General features: G+C 43.1%; 1 protein-coding gene across 11 annotated transcripts in view; it reads left to right on the top strand.

Annotated features, from left to right (window-relative positions):
* DOCK9 (dedicator of cytokinesis 9) overlaps positions 1–17,480 on the top strand; it is a 331,662-nt gene that overhangs the window by 50,536 nt on the left and 263,646 nt on the right. The gene's annotated exons all lie outside the window — the stretch shown is intronic.

Here is a 17,480-nt window from a genome sequence, read left to right as displayed (position 1 = left end):
TCTTTGCTTAACTGGCAATTGCCTGAATTTTTAGCAAGGGTGTTCTAGGAAATACATATGAGTAACCTTAACTTGTAAGGTAAAAGTTATTTTGTTTGGGGATATGTTTTAAGGCTTTCTAAATCAAGTGATTTCATAATTCCTTTCCTGGCTTTGATATAGCATAGTAGTTAATTTTCTGCTGTTTTAATATGCTTAATCAAAGGCTAAATGGAGTAACAATAAACTACCCAGTAAGAGAATATGATAACTCAATTTAGATGGAATTTTTTTTTTTAAGAGTTAAGTGATTTTAGGAGCACAGGCCTCATTGAATATTACTAAATTGCATAGGCATGTTTTGAAATCCCACCCTTCACTTTAAGCTCAGTAAATCAAATGCACTTTGTTGGCATCTCCCTTTTTAAAATTTAACTTTGGATCTACAAAACAACTTGATTGATATAGCTATGTTTGGCAGGTAGTTATTGCACATTTTAGCTGATCTTTTTCTTTTGCTAAAAAAATATCTCCTTGACTAAAGTTTTTGTCCCAACCTGACTAGTCAGAGAAACTGGGAAGAGTGGTGGGAGACCATACAGATTAGAAATATGTTTATCTGCTAAGCTATGATTTATGTTAATTGGTCAAAGGGGGTTTCCTGACATAATCTGTTCATGTCATATTTTTAAAATGTCAATATTTTAATCAAAGGAGAAGCATTCATTTTTATGGAAACTGTATAAACTGAAAATGGAGAAGAGGATAAACTAAAAAACTTGAAAAAAATCATAAAACTAATACTATACAGCTATAGTTCAGTACAATACATTTTTCATAAATACTTCTGTATTTTTAAAACTAACACTGTTTTAAAACTATCATGCTGATATTTTTTCTCCACTCTTTTGGGGAACAGAAGAGAAACTCTTTATTTGAATGCCACTGGGTTAATTTTAATTCAATGTAAAAGAAGCTGCTGAGCAGCCATTTGGGTTTTAAATGAAGGATTTTGGCTATGACTGACCTAAGTAGACACATCAGTAAGAGTAAAAAAAAAATTACACTGTAAATAGTGTTAACATTTTAACTCTGAAGTTTTTATTGTTCATATTAATGTTTACAAATTCATTATGCCTAGTAAACTGGTGACCTTAAAATTCTGATTACATCTTATGTATATAAAAATCGCAGTCAATCTTGATGAAACAGATTCCTGTTTGGCAGCTGCATCCTCAAGTAATGGTATAATTTAGTTTAAACTGCTCTGTATTTCCGTACTGTGAAAACAAAAGGAGGCAGTGTAAAATAGAAGCAAAGGTGCAGCTAAACATTCTTGAACTATTGTCTGCTTTTATTTACACAGGAAAATAATCTGTTTTTGTAAATTTAAATAAAATTGCTATGGTTTCCTTCCTAACTTTTAACACAGCTGTGAAGAAGGTTGTTTACCAGGCACTACTTTTGTTCTTCAATCAGTTCAGTGGTCAAGTTGTAAAGAAATATTTTTAAAATATAAAACATGGAGCTGTAAGCTCATTTGTTGGAGAGAAGGCTAACACATAATAGAAAAATATAATTACATTTTTCAGATTCAGAATGGCCAGTTAATTCATTATGTATCCTTATTGTGTGGAATGCTTGCAAACACTAAACTGTATTTATTGTTGTACACAGAGTACCGTTAGCTAAACTCAGTTTCCAGTTACAGTGATTTGTAAGTTGGAATAGTTTGTGATGAGGATGTTTGCATCTTTTGCAAAGACTGATTAGTGTGTTCGGGAATGCTGGAACAATTTGTATGTGGTGGTGTGTGCTGAGAGCCATTGAACCAAACTGTAAACCCTGTATACGATGGAAACAACTTTAAGCCAGGTGATGTGGTAGCACACCTCCTTCCAGCACCTCTGACTGCTTTATCATAAAAGTTGCTGTCGAATGAGGCAACTTTTTAGTCCCTATCAGAAAAAAATCATAAGGTTGGTGTATAGTTAATTAGGATACATAATACATCGAAGTGAGATCATAATTAGCAGAATATCTGAGGAAAGACAACTGTGTAAATATAGCAATAGGGAGTTGAGAATTTTCTTATGGAATGAAGGTGGAATCCCCAAATCAAACTCTTAATTTGTTAGTGTTCAGTGTGGACTTTAAAAGGATAAGAAAAACGTTTCCTTTCTTCATCGTGACTCTATCTAACTGCAAAATAGTAGGTTGGTAATAACTTCAGTTCCGTTGTGGCTTTGGAATGCCCACATGTGAAACAGATGCTCAAGAACAGTTGCATATAAATATTCTGACAAGGGCAGTCCTGTATGTGCTAAGGTTTTTTAGAGACACGATATCCTATCTTACTGTGATAATGGGCTGCAGTATAACACTGTCAATGCCTTCTACATAAAGTCAGTAGCAAAGTTCTTACTGGACTTCATGGAGTCTCTGGCTTATCTTTCTTTTCAGAGTTAAAAAAAGGTGCTTCATGTATGGGTTTTTTTTTTGCCAGTTGGTTGACTTGTTCATTTTGGGTTTTGAGTCTGTGCGTGTGTTGGGATTGGGAGGGTATTTGGGTAGGTGGAGGTGTCAGTATTGTGGTGATCCTGATTCAAACAGGCAAGGCTGCTGTGCTTTGCATAAATGAGCAAGGAAGTACTCTTTGTGTCTGGAAGCCCTGCTGGTGCAGGCTCTGTCTCACAATGTTCCTATTTGCCACATACCTGGCAGAAGGAGAGTGTTACTGCAGACGCGAAAGTTAAGTAACAATGGATCCTTATGAATAGTTTCTGTAGCAGAGAGTGATGGACCAGGGTTTCCTCCAGTGGAGGACTCTAGAAGCTGATCTTTCAATTATCTGTACCAAAAAGCTTATCAGTCTTCAGCTCATGGCAACAAGAAAAGATTGCATTAGCAAGGAGCTCTTGTATACCTTTCTATCATTCCCTCTGGCGGCAAAGGCCCTGCCTGACAAGCTATGCGGAGACAGTTTAACGATCACTAGGGCCCTACCAAATTAAGTCAAAGGATTCAAAAAATCATACATTTCATGATTTCAGCTATTTAAATCTGAAATCTTATGGTATTTGTAATTGGAGGGATCCTGACCCAGAAAGGGGTTTTTTGGGGTGTGCGTGTCGCCAGGTTATTGTAGGGGGGTTGCGGTACTGCTACCCTTACTTCTGCACTGCTGCTGCTTGCGTCTCTGCCTTCAGAGCTGGGCAGCTGAAGAGTGGCAGCTTCTAGCCAGGAGCCCAGCTCTGAAGGCAGAGCTGCCACCAACAGCAGCGCAGAAGTTAGGCTGGCATGGTAGGGTATTGCAGTCCTTACTTCTGCGCTGCTGCCTGCAGAGCTGGACCCTCAGTCAGCAGCTGCCACTTTGCGGCTGCCCAGCTCTAAAGGCAGCAGCGCAGATGTCAGGGTGGCATGGTATGCATTACTGATGGCGGGGCACCGAGCAATACTGCAATCCTCCTAAAATAACCTTGCTACCCCCTTGCAATTCCCTTTTGGGTCAGTACCGCCAAATTGAGAAACACTGGTTTCCCCGAGGAAATCTGTACAGTATAGGATAAAAGCACACACAAGACAAGATTTCACAGTCTGTGACGTGTTTTTCATGGCCGTGAATTTGGTAGGGCCCTAATGATCACAATAGCCTTTACTGGCTCATGGAGTATAGTTCTCAGCTCTTTTCTAGATATCAAAGGCATTACATTAAGATCAGTCTGGCCTCTGATAATCACTCTAAACCAGGGCACTTAATTTCATTCCAATGTTGCAGGCCCCTCCTTGACAGCCCTTCATGTTGAGTAATTTAAAATCACTTCTAACCTTGGCATTCCACATCCCCTACCAATTGCTTCACCTTCATAAGAGAACATTTACGTGTGGTCTTTGGTATCTCTTAATCAATATTGAATCTTTGACAGGTCTTTACTTCTCACCCTGTGACAAAAAATAGAGTATTTTGGCTTGTTTGTAGTTAATGTGATGCTGTTTAAAATCCAGAGCTTTTATGTACATTAAATAAGGTGTGAATTAGTGTGTATTTTACCCCAAAATCTCAACTATCTTTTAGATAGTGCTGACTTCGGTAACAGAAAATTGATGCTATTGTCCAGATCTTAATCCCTGGAGGCTGGTATGTTTTAAACCAGTGGAAATTTTGACCGTTTGTGCAGATGCTTGTTTATACAAAGAGTTGGGTGGTGCCCAAACATTCAAGCAATCAGTAATGACTGTAATCTAAAAGCCATCTGTACCTTTTTCTAAAAGTTGTAGTTGGTATCCTCTCTACAGTCTTAATTTATAAAATTGGTAATTGCTTTTTTTGTATTCTTTTTTGAAAGATTAAACCCTGAATACTTCTGATTATATTTGGAGATTGAGAATTTAAGAAATCTGGTTTTTGCAGAACCTCATAAACCATGGAAGCAGAAAGTTATCTGTTCCCAGTATTATGTTACTGTCATAGATTCCTTTGCTCCAAACACTGCAGTCCTTTTAGGCTTTAACCATATTGAGTTCTAATGTGACCTGTGATTTATGCTTACCTACCCAACATTTGTGCTCAGGATAGCGCTTTTCTATAGCTAAGTGTAATGTTAACTCTTGAACTACACTTCATATTAACTCATAAATAAAGGCAAGCCATTTGTTTAGATTGTATTTCTGACTCTGTCAATGACTCATTTTGTGATAATTATAAGTCACTTCACATCCCTACCTCAGTTTCCCCAACTCAAAAATACATTGAGGTAGGTATTGCATAATGAATGCTGATTGAGTGCTTTCAGACTTCAGATGGAATTGTTAAATATTTTTGTGACTTTTAAAGAACTAAGTAATTTAGGATTTCTCCATCTCTTTGAGAAGTCATAGCACCAGAATGCTTGCACGCTTTCCAGGTAGATAAAATACAGAGTAAAAATTGTTTCTTCAAAGAGTGTAGCTGAATTTTTTTTCTTGTTTCAGTTGCTTTTTTTTTCTTGAAGTCCTCAAAGCACTTGATTTTTTTTTTTTAAATATGAAAATCAGCTATTTAAAAATACTAAATATCCAGCAGCTCCTATTAGCAATGGAACTTTGACTGGGTGACTGAGCATTCCCAAGGTTGGAGATACATTACGTTTGTCCTTGTAGTGTGAAGCATGTTGTTGTTTATCCACCAGGATAGGAAATCTAATGATAGCAGGTAATAGCTTGCCTTATGTTTGGCTAACATATCTAGAACTTTTGGAAGGAGGTGTATATTATTGTGAAGCAGGCTTGACTGAATAGTTTATAGCTGCCACCAGCTATAATTCCTCAATACTTAACAATTTATATCCTCTCTCTCTGCCCTGTGTCTTTCAGGTAATGTAACAACACCTTTTTAATAATGCTCCGTTTTTCCAATGTTTTTACTAAATACATGTAAATTTTTTTTACCTTAAGATGTTCAAATGCCTCAAAAAGCTTTTCCTTTTCTTCATCAAAGCCCTTACAGACCCATAAAAGATGATCCGTTGTTTCTTCCACCTTACAGGATGTCTATTTATTCCAAAAATTTTTTTGTTTAAGCCCCAATGGCCATAATCCTCAACTCTAGGGGACAGTTGAAAAAAGATGATGGTTTTTTGATCAATCCAATTTTTTTGCTTTTGAATTCCTGTTTACTCAGGGTATTTCTACATTAGTCCTTCCATGTCTTATTGCACTTTTAGCTGCTTTGTCCGCCATTTTGTTTCCTGTTATCCCAATATTACTCCTGAGGGCACTCTACACCAAAAAATGAAAAATTCTGTGCACAATATTTTAAAAGTTTGAAAAATGCTGCCAGTTTTATTTCTCAATAAATAAATGCAGAGGCTGCAGCATGGCAGCGGGGAGCACATCCATTGTCTGCATGAAGGTAGGAGATCACCCTGCAGCCTCCTCACCTTCCCCCCTGGGGACACAGACTCAGTGGTGAGGCTGCACCCAATCCTGACACAGCACAAGGCCTGGGCCTGCCCCAGAAACATTCTGGGGCCCTGCCCCTCTGTGCCAGGTGCACCAGATGTGGGGTGGGCAGGCTCAACCAGGCAGGATCCAAGTGAGGAGGGGCTCAGTGTGGGGGGATCCAGGTGTGGGCTGAGAGGATTCTGTGTGGGACAATCTGGGTACAGGCAGCTCAGTGCGGGGTCTACGTGTGGAGGGATCTGGGTGCACCGAGGCTCATTGGGATGTAGGGTTCCAGGGGCAGGGGCAGTGGGACTCTTCAGTGGCTTCCAGGTGAAAGTGGTTGGGGCTCAGCAGAGGGGTCAGGATGTGAGTCTCAGCAGGGGGCTCTGGGTGCTGGAGCTGGGTGGGGGGGTCAGTGGTGGAGGGTCTGGATGTTGGGGATCCGGGGAATGGGGCTCATCAGGGTGAGGGTTTGAGTGCAGGGAGCTCAGTGGGGCATGGTCTGGATGTAGGGGTTGGGGTCCGGAAGCAGGGGTTGATGTTCAGTGCGGTGGGGTTCAGGTACGGAGGGCTAGGAGGGCTCTGGGTGTATGGGGTGAGGCTTGGCAGGGGTGTCTGGGTATGGGAGGTCTGGATGCATGGGGGTTGGGTGGATGGGGGAGCAGCTCCCCATACAGTGACCCCTCGCCCCTCAGCTGTGGAGTAATGGGGGCAGGAAGCAGGGGAGGATTCTGAGCTTCCTGCAGCTGGGGGAGGTTTCTGGGGGTGGGTCTGATGCAGCCCAAGTCACTCCTTGCAGACTATTGCTACTAGTTCTGTTGTCATGACAGCTACATAGTCAGATATTCCGTTAGGTGTACTAATTTCCAGTTTTGGTATACAATATGCCATCCCGTCTCTTCCTGTTTTTCCTTTTTTGGACCCATCTGTATATATTTGACAAAATTGACTCCATTTTTCATCAATGTGCTGGTACGTTACAATGGGTATTTCAGTCTGTTTGCAGTCTTGCTGGCATCAGGAGAATGCTCCGTTTCCTGATGTTGCCTCTAGTTTTTTCTACCTCCACAGAAGGAGGCATACTCAACCAGACATCTCTGCTGAGCTTTTTCTGAAGAACAATTCCAAGTCTTAGGGGAGGAAGGCTAGCAGTCCTGTGTTAGGTCTGGTCTGCACTAGGAAATTAGATTGGTATAACTGCATTGCTCAGGGGTGTAAAGAATCCACACACAAGAGTGAAGCAGTTAAATCAGCCTAATCCCTCCTGTAGACAATGCTAGAATTCTCCTGTTGACCTAGCTCAGGGATCTCAAACTCAAATCACCATGAGGGCCACATGAGGACTAATACATTGGCCCAAGGGCCACATCACTGAAACCTTTTCATACAATGATGCAAAAGTATAGTAAAAAATGAAGAGTAATATAGTATGCTATTAAGTCAGTGTATTAACCCTTTTAAAACTGTAATACAAAAAGTCAGTGCTAATTTTGATATCATTTAATTTTTGGCCACTTAGCTGGCAGCGTTTTGCAGAGCATCAATATTTGGTTTCATCTCAGGATATCAAACCTCAGTGTTGCTTTCAAATGTTCATCAGTGAGTCGTGACCTTAGCACAAATTTGTTAATCTTCATGGAAGAGAAAAACTGTTCACACATATATGAACTTCCAAACATTGCCATTACCCTTTTGGAAGTAGAGAATAACATGGGAAATCTTTCTTGTGAAAGAAACCGGTAGAATTCTGGAATTCCAACATCTGTATACTTTTGCTTCAAAATGGTATCACACTGAAGCTCCACTAACTCCATCTGCATTTCCTCTGCAACATTGTCAATTTCCACAGAAAATGGTGTGGAAAAAAGTTGAAAATGTGGTTTAAGTGCCTTGGAATCTTTAAACTGCACATCAAACCATTTGTGTAAGTTAGAAATGATAGCTGCATATTCTTTCAAGTATTTGGGTTCAACTTTTCCTAAGGAATTCAGAGTCGAGAAATGGACCAAATTGCCAGCAGTCAGCTGTTTCCCCCGCAAAGTAAGCTTGACTTTGAATGACTTAACACTGTCATACATGTGTGTTATGGCCTGTTTTCTACCCTGAAGCTTCACGTTCAGTGCATTCAGGTGATCAGTTACGTCTGTTAGAAAAGCAAGGTTGCAGATAAAAGTGGAATCATCAAGCTGTGGAACCTCCTTGTTTTTCATTTTCATGGAAGAATCTATCTCCTCTCTAAGTGCAAAAAAAGCTTCAAAACATTTCCACTACTCAGCCTTGAGTGTGATACAGAAGTTCCCTATATTTGCATACTTGCTAGAAAAGATGTGAACTGTCTGTGATTCAGCCCTTGTGCACATATAAAATTAATGGTTTTAACAACATCTATAAGTTCCTTAATGTGTAGTAAAAGTTTACAAAGGGCTTCGTGGTGCAAAATGCAGTGTATACTGGTGAAGCTAATTCCTGGTATATTGGGGCTGTTCAGTTTGGTCTTCAATAATCCGACCACTCCAACGTTTTTAGAGCACATTGATGACGCACGGTCCGTAGCCAAAGATACAAGTTTGTTCCGTGGCATTGCAGCTTTTTCAATGCACTCTTCTAGTCCTTGAAATATGTCACGTCCCGTTGTGGTACCTGTCAGTGGCATTAAGTCTAGCAATTCTTCAGTTATATTCAAATTGTAATCCACGCCTCTAATGAATACTGCACACTGTGTGGTATCTGATACATCTGTACTCTCGTCAAGAGCAATTGAAAATGCTCTGAAGTCTTTTGCCATTTGAATCCATTGTTTTTGCACATTATCTGCTAAATCAGTTATCCTGCAGGCAACTGTACTGGCAGACAAGCTTATGCCTTCAAAAACTTTCTTCCTATCAGCACATAAAATTTCACTGGCCTTCACAAGACATTCTTTTACAAATAGAGGTCGCAATGATTTAGCTATCATTTCACTTATCACAAAACTTGCTCTTACTGAATCTTTGCTTGGACTTGTTAATCTCCGAAAAGAGATTTCTTTGCTTGGCAAAAGCTGCTTTAAGTTGCTGAACTTTTTCCTCTCACATTTTTCCAATGAATACATCATATTTTTCAAGGTGCATCGTGTCGTAGTGCTGACGCACGGTATGCTCCTTGGGAACAGCAATCGTTTGACAAATAAGGCATTGAATTTTATCTTTTTATCTCTGTGGAAAATATATAAATTCTCCCATTTGTCTTGGAAAACTCTTTTCTTCCATAAGTGTTCTTTTTTCGACTAAGTCATTTCCGAGCGGTTTTTATAAAATATAAACACTCAGTAATGAACCTCACTCAAAAGACAAAATACACACTTACTTCTAGAATTACTTCTGTTAAAGCTCCTAGCCCTTCCCCCAGCTCTGCCCCCACTCCATCCCTTCCCCTCCCCCATTCCAACGCCTTCCCCAAAGTCCCCACCGCAACTCTGCCTCCTCCCTGCCCCTATTCCAACCACTTCCCCAAATCCCTGCCTCGACCCCGCCTCTTGTCCGCCTCCTTCCCTGAGTGCGTGGCTCCCTGCTCCTCCCCCCTCCCTCCTGGAAAGCGCTAAGCGCTGCCAAACAGTTGTTTGGCGGTGAGAAGCACCTGGAGGTAGGCAGAGGAGCGGAGACATGGCATGCTGTGGGGGGAGGGGGGAGGGGATGAGGGGAGCTTGGTGAAATAACTCTTGGGGGGTGGGGTGGGAGGAGGAGATTAGCCGGCCGCAGAAATAACTCCGCGGGCCGTGTGTTTGAGACCGCTGACCTAGCTACTGCCTCCTGGGGAGTTGCAGCACCTACTTCGATAGGAGAATTCCTCCTGTCAGTGTAGGCAGTGTCTTCACTGAAGCGCTCTAGTGGTGCAGCTGCACTGCTGTGGCGTTTTAAATTTATCAAATAGAGAACCAAATAGTAAAAGGTATTGAGAAAACCACCCCCCCCCCCCCGAGGATACACTGTTTAGGCAAGAATGCACTGAGTATTGGGAAACAATGCTTAGGAAGCCTGTAGCGGCCTTAGACAAGCTATGGCTATATATTCCCACTCATGCACTTTGGGAAGATATCATAGCAGGATGGGAATTTCTTGTTACATCTAAAAGATTGGGAGAGTATTGAGTTGTAGTTCTTAGATGCTGCTGTGGTTCAGTATGTGCTAATGTGCATGTTACTGTTCCCAGCTGCTGTTGCAGATGGCCACGCATCACCACCATTTCTATGCCCCAGTCTGTCCCCCAGCAGATGGCAATGGAATGGTGAGAGGGACAGCAGCCAGATGTGGAAAAACCAGTAGACCGTAAAGAGCCTCTTGGCCCTTCTATGTATATTTCTCTGCCTTGGCCTCCATTTTTTAAGGCTAGACACTTCCTCAGTGTGCACCAGTCAAAATATATCTTGGTATCCAGTGATGAGCTGCCAAAATCTTAATAACGGGTTTCCTCCTTTCCCCATGTGGGGGTCGTTGCCCACCCCTGCCCCTGGGACTCCTGCCCCATCCAACCCCCCCCTCGTTCCTTGATGCCCCCCCCCGGACCCCTGCCCCAGTCACCTCCCTCCCCTGTCCCCTGACTGCCCCCAGAACCGGGCAGGAGGGTCTCATGGGCCACCGTAGTGGGTGCCCACCCCTAAGAGCCAGAGGCATCTGCCGGCAGGGCGAGGTAGGGAGTCCCGGAGATGCTTACCTGGGGCAACTCCCAGGAAGCATCCAGCAGGTCCCTCTGGCTCCTTAGGGTGGGGGAGTGCAGCTATGGGGGGAGCGACTGCTCATGACCGTTCATACTTTAGGAACTCCTCAGTTTCTCTGATAGTCTGAAGCATCTGTACTTGCCCTTACGATACAAGAATCTTTTTTTTTCTCTTTTCTTTTCAGTATAGCCACCACTTTTCTTTCCTGCCTGAAGCCAGAAGGGACTTCCTGTGTATGAATCATAGACTCATAGAATATCAGGGTAGGAAGGGACCTCAGGAGGTCATCTAGTCCAACCCCCTGCTCAAAGCAGGACCAATCCCCAGCTAAATCATCCCAGCCAGGGCTTTGTCAAGCCTGACCTTAAAAACTTCTAAGGAAGGAGATTCCACCACCTCCCTAGGTAACGCATTCCAGTGTTTCACCACCCTCCTAGGGAAAAAGTTTTTCCTAATATCCAACCTAAACCTTCCCCACTGCAACTTGAGACCATTACTCCTCGTTCTGTCATCAGCTACCACTGAGAACAGTCTAGATCCATCCTCTTTGGAACCCCCTTTCAGGTAGTTGAAAGCAGCTATCAAATCCCCCCTCATTTTTCTCTTCCGCAGACTAAACAGCCTCTCCTCATAAGTCATGTGTTCCAGACCCCTAATCATTTTTGTTGCCCTCTGCTGGACATTTTCCAATTTTTCCATGTCCTTCTTGTAGCGTGGGGCCCAAAACTGTACACAGTACTCCAGATGAGGCCTCACCAATGTCGAATAGAGGGGAACGATCAGGTCCCTCGATCTGCTGGCAGTGCCCCTACTTATACATCCCAAAATGCCATTGGCCTTCTTGGCAACAAGGGCACACTGTTGACTCATCCAGCTTCTCGTCCACTAACCCCTAGGTCCTTTTCTGCAGAACTGCTGCCGAGCCATTCAGTCCCTAGTCTGTAGCGGTGCATTGGATTCGTCCGTCCTAAGTGCAGGACTCTGCACTTGTCCTTGTTGAACCTCATCAGATTTCTTTTGGCCCAATCCTCCAATTTGTCTAGGGCCCTCTGTCTATCCTATCCCTACCCTCCAGCATATCTACCTCTCCTCCCAGTTTAGTGTCATCTGCAAACTTGCTGAGGGTGCAATCCACACCATCCTCCAGATCATTTATGAAGATATTGAACAAAGCTGGCCCCAGGACCGACCCTTGGGGCACTCCGCTAGATACCGGCTGCCAACTAGACATGGAGCCATTGATCACTACCCGTTGAGCCCGACAATCTAGCCAACTTTCTATCCACCTTATAGTCCATTCATCCAGCCCATACTTCTTTAACTTGCTGGCAAGAATACTGTGGGAGACAGTGTCAAAAGCTTTGCTAAAGTCAAGGAACAATACGTCCATTGCTTTCCCTTCATCCACAGAACCAGTTATCTCGTCGTAGAAGGCAGTTAGATTAGTCAGGTATGACTTCCCCTTGGCGAATCCATGCTGACTGTTCCTGATCACTTTCCTCTCCTCTAAGTGCTTTAGAATTGATTCCTTGAGGACCTGCTCCATAATGCATGGAAAAAAAGCATCACTCGCTCCCTGTCCAATACTTCCTCTGAAACTCTCCTATTAACTGCTCCCATTCACTGCTTTTGACTAAAAAACCATGGTGAATATTTCTATTAAAATTTTCCCATATAGAAGGAATCAGTGAGGGAATCAGTGTACCCATAACCCACCTTGTAATTTTGAAGTATTTCCCCATTTTGTTCTACCAGAGTGGCTCTCAACATCAGTCTTGACTTAGAGTATTTCATCCAAACCTGTATGGTTCCTTTGCATTGAGTGCTCCCATGTTCAAACCAGGCTCACATTTCCAGTTACAGAAGGTTTGTTTCTGAGTGACTTAAGTCTTACACCATTCTACATTCTAATTTTAGGGGTTGTGGCTTGATAGTGATGGTGGAATAATACAGTATATGCTCCTAGAATTCCAGTCTTTGTGTGTGGAATTTTGAGTTTTTAAATGAGTTAAAAACAAAATGAGTCCTTTAAGAAATGTTGCACCCTGTCAGACATTTTTGTCCCTAATGGTTTTAATAACGGAATAATGCAGATTCTTCCAACTTCCCACTGTGTATCAATAGCTACACTCTATGTAAGGTTGTGTTAGAGATCTGTTTAACAAGAGCTTTAAATTCTTTATTTTGTAAAAATCTCATTGAATGGGAAAAAAAACCCTACACTGTTTGAATTTTTCATGGCTGTTTGATGAAAAATTAACTGATACAGAAAATCTTTAATTAAAAAAAATAATAAAAAAATCAACCCCTCTGACAGTTTTTCCACTGGATTGTCTCCTTCCTTTGTACTCCTTTTGTGATGAATCTAAAATACTCTGGGATCTGTCCTTTGTCCACATGCTCGCTGCTCATGCAATATATACTAGAATATCAGTTATACATAGGGAGTGTTTGTCTGTATAGCATATTATAACTTGTTAGTTATAACTAAGGCTACGTTTTAGTCAATGGTATTTTTAGTAAGTCATGGACGGTAAACAAAAATTCACAGCCCGTGAGTTGTCCATGACTTTTACTATATACCCCTGTCTAAAACTTGAGGGGTAGGGGGCGCCGCAGGTGTTGGGGGGGCAGGAGAGGAGAGACGGGTCGTGGCCCGGAATTTCCGCTGGTGTGTGTGGGGGGGGAATCAACTTGAGGGTGGTCCTGAAGGAGTGCCAATCGAGAGCCCTTGACCCTTGGTATCTCTAATATTGGATGTCTCTGACCTCGGCTGGGGAGTGTATGTCCGCGAGCTGCAGACCCAAGGACCGTGGTCTCCAGAGGAGCTAATATCATAAACATCAGGGAACTCAGAGCAATCTGCCTAGCCTGCAAAGTCTTCCTGACACATCTTTCTGGTTGAGTGATATGGATAGTCATGGACAACATGGCCCCGATATTCTACATCAACAGGGGAATCTGCTTGTCTGCTCTCTGTCAGGAAGTGTTCCAGTTGTGGGACTTTTGCATCCAGGATGACATCTACGTCGATGCATTGTATCTCCCTGGCATCTGGAATGTGCTGGCAGTTTGCCTCAGCAGGTCTTTCTTCTCTCACTGGGAATGGTCCCTCCACCCGGAGGGCGTCCAGGTACTCTTCCAAAGGTGGGGAATTCCCTGAGTATGCCACCGGGCCGAAGAGGAAGTGCCAGGAGTTCTGCTCCCTCCAGAGCCTAGGTAGGGATTCCCTTCCTTCTTTGCTTTATAAGAACCAGTAACGAGTCCTCTGCCTCCAGTAGCCGTAATTCTGTGTTCTGGACTCAGATGTTTTTCCTTTGCCCATATTCCCTGAGGGTCAGGAGAGCTTTTGACTGTGGCTGTGTCTACACCAGTGGTGGGCAACCTGTGCCCACGTGCTGCAGGTTGCCCACCACTGGTCTACATTATAGTTTATGCTGGCATAATTGATGACGCTCGGGGGTATGAATAAGCGACCCTGAGTGACATAAATTACACCGGCATAAGCGCTCATGTGCACAGTGCTATGTCAGCGGGGGAGCTTTTCCCACTGGCATTGTTTCTGCCGCTTGCAGAGGTGGTTTTTTATGTTGATGGGAGAGCTCTCTTCCGTCGGCATAAGGTGTCTTCACTACATGAGTTGCAGCAGCGCAGCTGTTGCGCTGTGCTTGTAGACATGACCTACGTGGCACTGAGTGGCTTAATTATGTGGACGTTAAAACACAGGGAGAATTTCTGGCCCCTTTAGGCCTCTCAAATCTGTAATGGAAGATTTGAGATTATGAAGTCCCTCAGATTCTTCCCTCATTGATTTGCATCTGAGAGAGAACCTGTCTCCTTTGAGTCAGCATTTTGTTTGAATGGTGAGCAAATGGGAAAAAGAACAAATGTGTGTTCACTGGAAATGTGTCCTAGCTCTCTTTCCCTTGGCAATCTCTTAAATTTGTAGGAAGTGTGTGAGTACTTGAATGAGAGATTTGGATAACAGGATAGGAAAGAACACATCATCTGTTGATCTTCATTGAAATGTTATCCTGAAAGGAAGAAAAATATTTCAGTGATTAACAATACTTGGGAAAGTCCCTTTTTAATGTGACCTGATACAAAATGACCATTTTCACTTAAGTGCAAATAAATCCATTACCTCAAAAGCTGGGCTTGTGGAAATGCTGCATAGCTTGGAGCCAGTAATAAAAATTAGTGTGAAAGACTTCATAAACTTTTAAAGAAATTTCAAGGACTGTTTTATTGATAGATCACTTGGCCACTTTGGATCCCAAGAGATTTTATAAACAGAATATTACCATTATCCCTTGAAATCATTATTGTTTAACATTGCATAATAACCAATTATACACCATCTTGAAAAATCAAGGTGAATGGTAAGCTCTTCCATGTCAATATGGGAAGTTAAGCATCTATTCTGCAGAATTTAAACTTGTGCCTTTTAAAATATATATTTTTTTAGCTTTTTATGGTTGTGGAGATACTCTTCCAAATGTGAACTGAATGTAAATTGATGCAATGTTGTCCCTGACTGAGACTATAGATAACCAATGCATGTCTCCTTGGTAAATCTATAAGCAGGTTTACTGGTAGGCACTGGATTTATTCTCTAGGTAGAATATGAGAATGGGGAAATGGTAGAGTAACAGAGACTTCTCAATATCTGCTCACAACAGTAAGGAGTCTGGCCAAGGGAAGATGGTCGTTGGTGTGGATGTTCGGGGTGGTGGTGGGAGGAACAGGACAAACCCTCTCCATGCTTGAAATATTCAGTAGTCTCTGGAGGGAGAAAAAAGACACAGCTCCTCACAGATTTTAATGAACATGAAGTATTGTCACTCTGCTTAGTGCTGTACTAGTATAGGATACAAAGAAATACTGTCCCTATCCCAAGGAACTTTCATTATACAAGTCCTTTTGGGGAAAAAAAATTAGTTTGTTTAAAAGTTGGGAAGGGTAAATTGAGATGAATGCCCAGGGAAAAACAAGGTCCACAGGTTGGGGGCCACTGTAACAAAAATACAGTTGTCTGCTCAGCCAAAGAACAAAGTTCACAGCAACTTTCAGTGTAACCATTGCCTGTACTATCGAGGGCTTTAAGAATTAGCATGATCAGATTAAACTCTGACACTTCATATGTAGTCAAAGAGGAGAACATGGAGCATCCATAATTAATTGCTGTTACTTATCTCAATGGGCAGATGTAGTGCTGAGTGACTGAGACAGGTTTCTTTTTGCACTAATCCTGTCATACAACTGTCTCATGATCCATGGATTTCTAATCCCATCACCTGACAAGGCACATCCAGCTCCCTTAAAGGGCCAGTCTCACATGCTCCTCGTCCTCCCTCTTCCCCCTCCTCCCCCACCCCCCCCCCCCAAAAAAAAAAAAAAAAAAAAGACTTAGGCATCCCCAGGCAGGCTCTGTCTGGTTCACTGCTTCTTGCTCCAGAAAGTCTACTTTTCTGGCACCATTCCTCCAGCTCTTCTTTTAGCTGGCTGGTCTCAAAGTAGCTGGTCACTTTCCTGATGTATGTCCTGAAGTTAGTGTATCTGGACGTGAAGTCCTTCCAGCATAGATATGTGAATTCTAATCCTTGTTTTACTTCAACTAATTCATCACTTTCTTGCAGGGCCTTCTGCCTAGCTTGCTTTGAAGCATCAATTTCCTCTTAATGCTTATTGGCCAAGGAGTTTAGGCCCTCATAGCCATCCCTTTCAGTGCTGTATTGGTAAGTCTGGAAGCAGTAAGAAGCACTCTCTTGACTACAGCGTCTGGTGCTTTGTTTGTGCTGATCTCAAATGCTTCTGTGTCCAATCTTACAGTACATTTCAATAGTTTTCACTGGGCAGGTTCCTTTGCTACATGGTATTCTCTGCCCATGCTTACAACTGTGCTTCTTCCTTGATGCTTGTGGTTAATCTCAACCAGTGTAGAGCCTCTCCACATCCACCTTCTGTTTCAATTCCCCCTTCATGTCCCTTGTCAGGGGAAGGATCTGTATCTTATGCTCTCATGCTTTTGCTTCAGCATGGTCCCACTCTTCTGCATACTAGGCAGAGAGATTCTTCTCTGCTCTTTTCTGCTCCAGTTCCTTTGTCTTACTTATAGATAGGTCCCTACTAAATTTATGGTTCACTTCGGTAAATTTCATGGTTTCGGATATTTAAATCTGAAATTTCACGTGTTGTAACCATGGAGGTCCTGACCCGAAAGGGAGTTGTGAAGGAATCACAAGGCTACTGTTAGGGGGTGGTACTGCTACCCTTACTTCTGCGCTGCTGGTGGTGGTGGTGCTGCCTTCAGAGCTGGGCAGCCGGAGAATAGCGGCTGCTGGCCGGGAGCCCAGCTCTGAAGGCAGTGCTGCTGCCATCAACAACACAGAAGTGAGTATGGTATGGTATTGCCACCGTTACTTCTGTGCCTTTGGCAGAGGTGGGTCTCACCCGGCCCCGGGAGCAGCTCGTGCAGGAGAAGAGGAAGTCCCATCCCTCCACAGGCTGGCTGGGACTAGTAGCTGGAACCTGGTGCATGGTAGGAGCCCACAGCCGGGGCACCTCCCTAGCTTTTGGGGTTTAAATCGGCCGTGGTCTGCCTGTGGGGGTGACCACAGTATCCCATGACCATAGAGCCTTGGCCTGTCGCCAATGTCACCCACTCATAAGGCCAGCCCTGCTCCCCACCAAAAAGCGACAACCCTTCTCCCCATATCATGCCACCCTCACTTCTGTGCTGTTCCTCGCAATGGTGCTGTCTTCAGAGCTGGGTGCCCTGCCAGCAGCCACCACTATCTCACTCACCCAGCTCTGAAGGCAGCGCAGAAGTAAGGGTGGCAATACCGCAACCTCCCTACAACAGTCAGATTTCACGGTGGAGACT

This window comes from Caretta caretta, chromosome 1 (genome assembly GCF_965140235.1).
Source record: "Caretta caretta isolate rCarCar2 chromosome 1, rCarCar1.hap1, whole genome shotgun sequence".
NCBI lineage: Eukaryota > Metazoa > Chordata > Testudines > Cheloniidae > Caretta > Caretta caretta.
This window is presented reverse-complemented; position numbering and strand designations above follow the sequence as displayed.